This window comes from Onychomys torridus, chromosome 9 (genome assembly GCF_903995425.1).
Source record: "Onychomys torridus chromosome 9, mOncTor1.1, whole genome shotgun sequence".
Taxonomy (NCBI): Eukaryota; Metazoa; Chordata; class Mammalia; order Rodentia; family Cricetidae; genus Onychomys; species Onychomys torridus.
In genome coordinates this window covers 56,671,542-56,679,898 of record NC_050451.1, presented here as the reverse complement: position 1 = coordinate 56,679,898, position 8,357 = coordinate 56,671,542, and the positions used below count along the sequence as shown (strand labels likewise).

General features: G+C 43.4%; 1 pseudogene; it reads right to left on the bottom strand.

The window, feature by feature from the left end:
- Window positions 1-3,745: 3,745 nt before the first annotated feature.
- LOC118590761 lies at window positions 3,746-6,555 on the bottom strand (annotated as a pseudogene).
- Between the last annotated feature and the right edge of the window lie 1,802 nt (window positions 6,556-8,357).

Genomic DNA, 8,357 nt, shown 5'->3' with positions numbered 1-8,357 from the left:
GGAATTTTTTAGATTTAACATTTTATTTGACCAATGAATCTATTTCTTCTATCATATCTTTGATGCCTGAGATTCTCTCTTCCATCTCTTGTAGTCTGTTGGTGATGTTGTGCCTGTAGTTCCTGATCACTTACCTAGATTTTACATTTCCAGAATTCCCTCAGCTTGCCTTTTCTTTATTGCCTTTATTTCCATTTTAAGGTCTTGAAACATTGTATTCATTTCTTCACCTGTTTTTTTGTTTTGTTTTGTTTTTTTTATTTTCCTTGCCCCCCCCCCCCCCCGTGTGGCTTTCTTAGCATTGTTTAGGGGATTTATTGATTTCCTCCAGTTTTTTTGTTTATTTGTTTGTTTGTCTTTTTCTCTATCTCTTTAAGGGATTTATTTGTTTCCTCTTTAAGGAGCGCCATCACCTTCATAGTTGGTTTTAAGGTGTGTGTGTGTGTGTGTGTGTGTGTGTGTGTGTGTTTCAGCTGTGTTGGAATATTCATGGCTTGCTGTGGTAGGATAGCTGGGGTCTGGTGTTGCCATGCTGCTCTGCCTGTTGTTGATTGTGTTCTTACACTGGTGTTTAGGCGTGTGGGTTTGGGGTGATTATAAGTCTAGGTGCTAATTTCTGAGACTGTCTCTCTTGGATGGGTGCTTTGTTGCTTGGTTTCTGTTTCCTCTTTGGTCTTCTGGTCTTTATGGCCTGGAATTCTGGCAGCTGCCCTGACCTTGGATCCAGTAGTGAGTCTCTGTCCAAGTTGGGGACTGGACTTCTGGTGACTAGTTTGGCCTTTGGTCCAGCAGGAGCCCTTTGCCCAAATTGAGGGGATGGGATAAGGATGAGGAGGGGAGCCAGGCGGTGGTGGCACGCCTTTAATCCCAGCACTAGGGAGGCAGAGACAGGCAGATATGTGAGTTCGAGGCCAGCCTGGTCTCCAAAGCAAGTTCCAGGAAAGGCACAAAGCTACACAGAGAAACCCTGTGGTCTCGAAAAAGGGAGAAAAAAAAAGGATCAGGAGGGGAGTGGGAATTGGGGACACTGAGTGAGTGGAGGAGATCCACTGGTAGGCTGCCTATTTGTGGTTCTGGAAACAGCTGTGGTCTCTAGTCTAGCAGGGAGTCTCTGCCTAAATTTGCCCATCTATTTTCCTGGATTGCTTGGCCTGTACCTGTTCTGCAAACTGTCATGGCCTGCACCAGTTTCAAAAAGTTATTTTTAACCGAGTTATTTTACTAAGACTACACAAAGTTCCCCCGTTTCCAAGATCCCTCTGTCTCTAGAAGTGCAGAGGTCTGACCACAGCATTGGATCAGAGTTCAAATGCAGAGTCATGGACAGCACAATTGTGTACCTTGGGATCATTATTAACCTATAAGTCTCCCTTCTGTACCTGCAAACCATGAAAATTGAGTTCCCCCACTTATATCTATGAAAGTTCTTAGATCTTTGAGATCTCAAAGTTAGTGAAAGTGATTGCTTTGACAACCTGAATTTTATCTCTGGGTCCCACAGTGGAAGGACAGAATCAACTCCAAAATGCTGTTCTCAGAGCCCCCCACATAAGCACCATAGCATGTGCTCACCCATGCCCACACACATAATACACACACACACACACACACACACACACACACACACACAATCATAATAATAATAATAATAATAATAATAATAATAATAATAATAATAAACAGAAAATTCACAGTACTATAGGAGGCATAAGTATTTGTTCATATTCACTATTAAATTGAAACAAAACAACAGATAAATGATTCATTTACTTTAAAGATAAGAAACTAATTGTTGCCTTGGTAGTGGGAGTGAGGAAAAGATGACTTCTCCCTCTCCCCCACCACCCCCAGCTGGTAAGGGAGCTGACACACACACCCCATACCAGCCTCAACACTTGGAAAAGTGGGCTCTGCACATCATCTGGGCAGAACAGCAGAGCTGATCCTGTTTTGGGGGGCACAGGTGAGCCCCCATGAGAACTTGAGCATGAGAGATCTGGCCCCACCCCTCATCTGCCATATGGCAGCATGAGCAGGGAGGAGATGTTCTTCCCCTCCACCCCTCTATGCCTGAAGCAGGTGGGAGAGCTGACCCTGAGGTCTTAAGAATGGGAGAGCTGCTCCTGACCCTCACCAGCGGCAGCACTCAGGACAGTAGGCCCTGCCCCTCACCTGGGCAGCACAGCAGAGGTGACCCCACTCACAGGGGTGCAGGTGAACTGCCCTGAGAATGAGCATGGGAGAGCTGGCCCCACCCTTCATCTCCTTTATGCTGGTGTCCCTGCCCCTCACCAGCTGCATCACTTGGGAAAACAGCCCCTGCACCTTGCCTGGGCAACACAGTAGAGCTGGTCCTGATGGTCCAGGTGTGAGAGAGCCTACTCTGGGGGCATGAAAGCAAGAGAACTGTCCCTGCCCCTGCTTGTGGCTATAAGGGATGAATTAGCCAGGGCAATGCTGGAGAGCTCACCCTGGTGGTGAGGACAGGGAAGAGCTGGCAGGCTGACAAACCCTGCAACTACCAGGTCCAGAACTTGGGTTATGAGTTGGCTCACACCAACATCCACCCCAAGATGATCTTCTGGAGCATGTGAAGGGACTGTAGGATCTCCATGATACAAGACAGCAAAAGGATGTCCAAGAAGAGTCCCAGTGAGGCCCCAGCATTGATAGCATAGCAGAAACCAGAGGCCTCAGACTGGACCAAAGACTCTTCGCAATGAACACTTGCAAGTAAAGCTATATGAACAAAAGGGTTTACTGCATGACTCACCGTGTCACACTACAACTTCCATAGTGAGATTTTTCTTTTTTCTTTTTTTCTCTTTTCTTTTTTCTCTTAAATTGTATTCTGTTTGTAGGGGATGGATATGAAGGGATGAGGAAATAAACGAGATCAAGATGCATGATGTGAAAGACACAAAGAATAAATAAAAAGAAAATTAAAAACAGAAATGAATTGATGCATTGATTTGTATTTGTGTGACTTAATGCAAATTACATAGCATTAAAAGTTATATCAAATATAATGTGTTGAAGTGTGCATATAATTTCTTGCATCAAAATGTGTGCGTGTCTAAATGTGTGTATATTGTGTTGTGTAGTAGACACACATAAGTATGTGGGTGTATACACCACATGGAAAGGCCAGAGAAGGACTTCTAGTGTCTTGATGTGGTCTCTACCTCATTGCTTTGAGGCAGGGTCTCCCACTGAACCAGGAGCCCACTAATGTTAGTCTAAGCTGGCCAGTGATCTTCCAGGATCCTCCTATCTCTGCCCCATCTCCCCCGGTACTGGAGTTCATGTATGGCCACGCATGATTTTTTTTTTTTTTTTTTTGAGACACGGTTTCTCTGTGTAGCTTTGTGCCTTTCCTGTAAACCAGGCTGGCCTCAAACTCACAAAGATCTACCTGGCTCTGTCTACTGAGTGCTGGGATTAAAGGCGTGCACCACTGCCCGGCCCATTACTGATTTTTTTATGTGGGTGCTTGGGGTGCTTTGCAGAGCAAGTGTTTTTACCCATTGAACCATCTCCCAAACCATCAAAGTTCCTTGACATTTTTTTGTGAATGGATGGGTTTATTTAGCAGCAAGTTTGAAACTCTTGCCTTAAGCAAGGGTACTACAGTAATTATACTAGGAACAGACAATTTTCTGCATGGTCAAATCTATAAAAGTTCCTTTGTGCTTTCTCCAACACTGAACATCAAGTAAATAAAGTCCATGTCACTTTGATACATCTACTCAGTTAACCCGAGCTGCTTCTCCAGAGGCTCTGGCATCTCAGGTGGAGAAGAGCAGGGGAGCCTAAAGTAAGCCTTCACAGAGATAGTCGTAGATGGACCACTGAACTTCATCGTGATGTATGGGACCTGTCTCATCCACAGAGGAGCAACACCCATGTAGAATGCATTTAAGCTTTTTTCTCTATACATTTTGGGAATGGTTTCCCTCACTGTGTAGGCATAGTCAGGCTGGATTTAAATTCAAATCTGAGCAGCTTCCATAGGACCCAGAGCAATGTCAGCAAAAATTCAGCACTGTCAGAGCAGCTAAATACAGTGCTGTGCACCAAGGATAGGTATTTTCCTCATGAAGCATGTTGCTTTATAAGGTTTTGAAAACGTGATAAAAGCACCAAACTTGCAGAGCCCTTGCATGGAAGAGCCAATCAAAGTCAGAGCCTGTCCTTTAGCCAAGCCACAAACACTATCATCCTTTGGTGTACAGAAAATCTATTCAATATGGCCTTGTACTTTTGAGGACCCACCTGCATTTGGCATTTTACTAAATCAAGGAGAACAACAGCAGTGTCTGTCAGCCCACAACTTAAGACCCCACCAAAGCCACACAATGCACAATACTTCATGGAGCCAAATTTACAACTATACTCTTCCGAGGCAGCGGCAAGCAGGTGTTGGGAACAGCCAGGCAGGCCGGGGACTGCAGGAGTTCGAGAGCCCATCATACAGCAGCTGCAGGTGCAGTGTGATGAGTGAGTTCACCTATGCCAGATGCCCCTCAGAAGAAAACATCCTCTTGCCTAAGTTGGGGAACATCCAACTGCTTATTCCACACGGCTTTGGCTCGGAGCCCGAATGTCCTTCCTGACTGAAGATTGGTGCCCCTCACTGACACAAATTATTTTAAAGAATGTTGCATGTATAAACATCTCAACCCTGCCTTCCCTTTTTTGAAAGCTTCATTCTGACCACGGTTGTCCCTTCCTTCTACACTGGATTTCAGAGTGACTTAAATAAAATTACAGATGTAGGACTCAAAGAACAAATAGCTATAAATCCTAGGTCCCTAACAGTGAATTCCCCTTGCTGTTATTATTTTTAAGTTATTATTTTTAAGATGACTACAATTTTAAAATGACAAAATTGTCATGTCTACAAGAGATACACACAAAATTCTGTTTTGATAAAGACTCAAGAAGTAGAAGAGTAGGTATCTACTTTTTAAGATTTATTTAATGTTTGTGGGTGTTTTGCTTACACGTGTCTGTGTGCCATGTGTATGCTGCACCAGCAGAGGCCAGAAGAGGGCATGGGACCCCCTGAACCTGGACTTGTAAGTAGCCATGTGAGTGCTGAGAAGGGAGCCCAGGTCTTCTGCATGAGCAACAGGTGCTGTTAACCTCCGAGCCATCTCTTCAGCCCATTAGGTATTGATCTTAGCACTGATGTCCACATGCTATGTGCTCTTAGATTCGAATCCTAAAGGCTGGATTAGTTTTTATTCCTAATCCACCCTTCTTACCCCAACTGAGGAGTTTTGGAGCAAATTATTCCCACAGGTGGCTTTGGTAGCTTTTGCAAAGATTTCTAATCTCCAAATTCCAGTAACTGCTATCCTCTTGGGCAAATTTGACTGGGGTCCAATAGTCCCCAGAGTGGATCTTCCATGAACTGAAGGCCTGTCCCCAAATTTAAAGAGTCCAAAACAGTGCATGAAAATTTCTGCATCTCCAACTTGCTAGGCACACTTTTATAAAAATATTTAGTTATTCTTATTTGCATGTGTAAGTATTTGTCTATGTGTATTTATGTGTACCATGTGTATGCCTAGTGCCCAAGGAGGCCAGACGAAGATGCCAAATCCCCTGAAATTGGGGGTACAGGAAATTATGAGGCACCATGTGAGTTCTGGTCCTCTGTAAGTGCTGAGCCGTCTCTTCAGCCCAAACATGTCTTAGTGCTTCCTCTGTAGTAAATCACTGAGTCCCCATAATATTATGTGAACAAATTTTTTAATCACTATTTTCTGAAGGACTTTGAGCAACAGGCATCCAGGACAAGATTATATCAAATTCAGTTTTTTTCTCCTATGTGCTTTTGCAGATAAGACAAGTCTGTATGACTGTATAGCATATTGTAAATGTCTGTGTAACTTGCACCATCTATTTGCTGAGCCAAGTTTAGCCAATAATAGACCCCACTCTCCATATGTATTAGTTTACAGAGAAAGTGGTGTTCATGAAGTGTTACTGTAAATCATATTGTTACAGAAGTGGTAAAATTATTTCCCTCAGCAATCATGTCCCCTGGGCACAAGGTTCCATTATCCTTTGTTTTTGTGTGTGACGTCACTTTATGAAAAACTAACGCCAAACATACTGAGTCTAACTGGTGGTGGAGAGACGCAGCGTCTGTGCTTCCATCTTTTTTAGACTTGTATGTTGGAAATGCAATTTGAAAGAAACAGTAAAAAGGATCCTTCTACTTGTTAGTCACCTATTGTGATGGCCCCATGGAGTATAGCAGTGTGCTCCTACTTATCAGCTGTGACCAATGCTTTTCTTCAGTGATTGAGACAAGAAAAATATCCAGGATCAGTTAAAAATGACCAAGTGTCCTATAAAACTTATTTTTATATATCAACAACCCAACAAGTCCAGGCAATTCTGACAAAGCATGGCTTGAATGTAACATATTAAAAATCTGGCCGAATTTGGATAAGTCACTTCAACATCCCGCCCACTGTCATCTGTTACAATCACAGCTTGGGATGAGATTTCCGCTGCATTGTTATGAAGCTTAATCATCACTGTGTCCCTGTGAATGCAGTTAGCTACATCCACCCACTGAGTTCATCCTCTTAGGGGGCCAGAATGAGCTTATAATTAGAAGAAATCACATTGTCCTCACATTTGGAGAGCTGAGGCTCTAGATCTACTCTTCTCCAGACACCCATGAAACATGCCACCAAACGCTTCAAAACTTGTCACCTTCTCCTTGGCAATGACTAAATACACTTGCCGATATTTTGCTAGGAATTTGTTTAGAGGCTTTGCTCAGGGAACAAATGTCTCTATCAAGAGACACCGAAAAAAGGTCAATGGAATCACCCCAAAGTTCCCTAAATATCTCTTGGTAGCAAGAGAGGGGGAAAGAAAGGGAGAGGGAGGGAGAGAAAAGTAGAGAAAGAGACAGAATCTTTAGAAAAGGTTTTTTAAAGGATGAGAAGAGTCACCAGCATTAAAGGCCGTATCTTGTCCACATCAGTACCCTATAATTCCATGTTATCAGAGAAGAGAAAGTTACGTTCGTATCACCATGAAGCTGACATTCCCTGTGGTTGAGGGCCTGGCAACACACTTGACAACACTGGAAAGGGAGGTCTATATCTCCTTTCCATGAGTCTGTGCCCCCACTCTTTTTTGTGATCCACAACAGTAGGACCCCTAACCTCAAACTTGTCATTAAAAACCAAAAACCAAAAAAAAACCCCTGTGTTTGAGCTGGGAGGTGGTGGTACATGCCTTTACTCCCAGCCCTCAGGAGGCAGAGGCAGGTGGATCTGTTAGTTCGAGGCCAGCCTGGTCTACAGAGTAAGATCCAGGACAACAGGCACCAAACTACAGAGAGAGAGAGAGAGAGAGAGAGAGAGAGAGAGAGAGAGAGAGAGAGAGAGAGAGAAAAGAAGAAGAAGAAGAAGAAGAAGAAGAAGAAGAAGAAGAAGAAGGAGAAGGAGAAGGAGAAGGAGAAGGAGAAGGAGAAGGAGAAGGAGAAGGAGAAGGAGAAGGAGAAGGAGAAGGAGAAGGAGAAGGAGAAGGAGAAGGAGAAGAAGGAGAAGAAGAAGAAGAAGAAGAAGAAGAAGAAGAAGAAGAAGAAGAAGAAGAAAAGGAAGGAAGGAAGGAAGGAAGGAAGGAAGGAAGGAAGGAAGGAAGGAAGAAAAGAATATGTATTTGGAATGTTACATTGGAAACCTTGAAAATCTGAAAAATATTGTTCACATCAATCTCTTTGAAGACCATTAGTCTCTTGGCTCTTCCATCAAGCATGGGCAGGCAATTATAACAATCAAAAGAGTACAATACAACATAGCTTTTAAGAACACAAATGTTGGTGTCCAATGAGATCTTATTTATAGAAGAATGAACCTCAATTACTTTGTCTAATTCTCTATGGAAAAAAAGCACATATTCCAGACCCAAGGATGCACAAAACAGAGTTCCACCAACAAAGCAGAGGCTCCTGGGTGTGGGTGGGGGCTGTTTCCCACCTGAGTTGAGGTGAAAGCACCTGCTCAGATTGCAAGACAGACACAGTGACAGGAAATGGATGCAAATGCACTAAGTCATCAGAACGCAGCAGAGCCACTGACAGGAACAGACGTCCAGAGTGGACAGCTCAAAATCCAGTTGCTCCTCACTACAAAGTGAAGTACCAGAAGCAGCCATTTGAGAACTAACTTTTATTATACTTTATCATACTATAACCTCAACTATAGATGGTGAAAATAAGTGTATCTGGTCAACAATAACAATCTTTACTATGATGACACTTATTCTTGCCCTTTCTCAAAGCTCTCACTGTGACTGTACAACCAGCACTGAGCTGATGC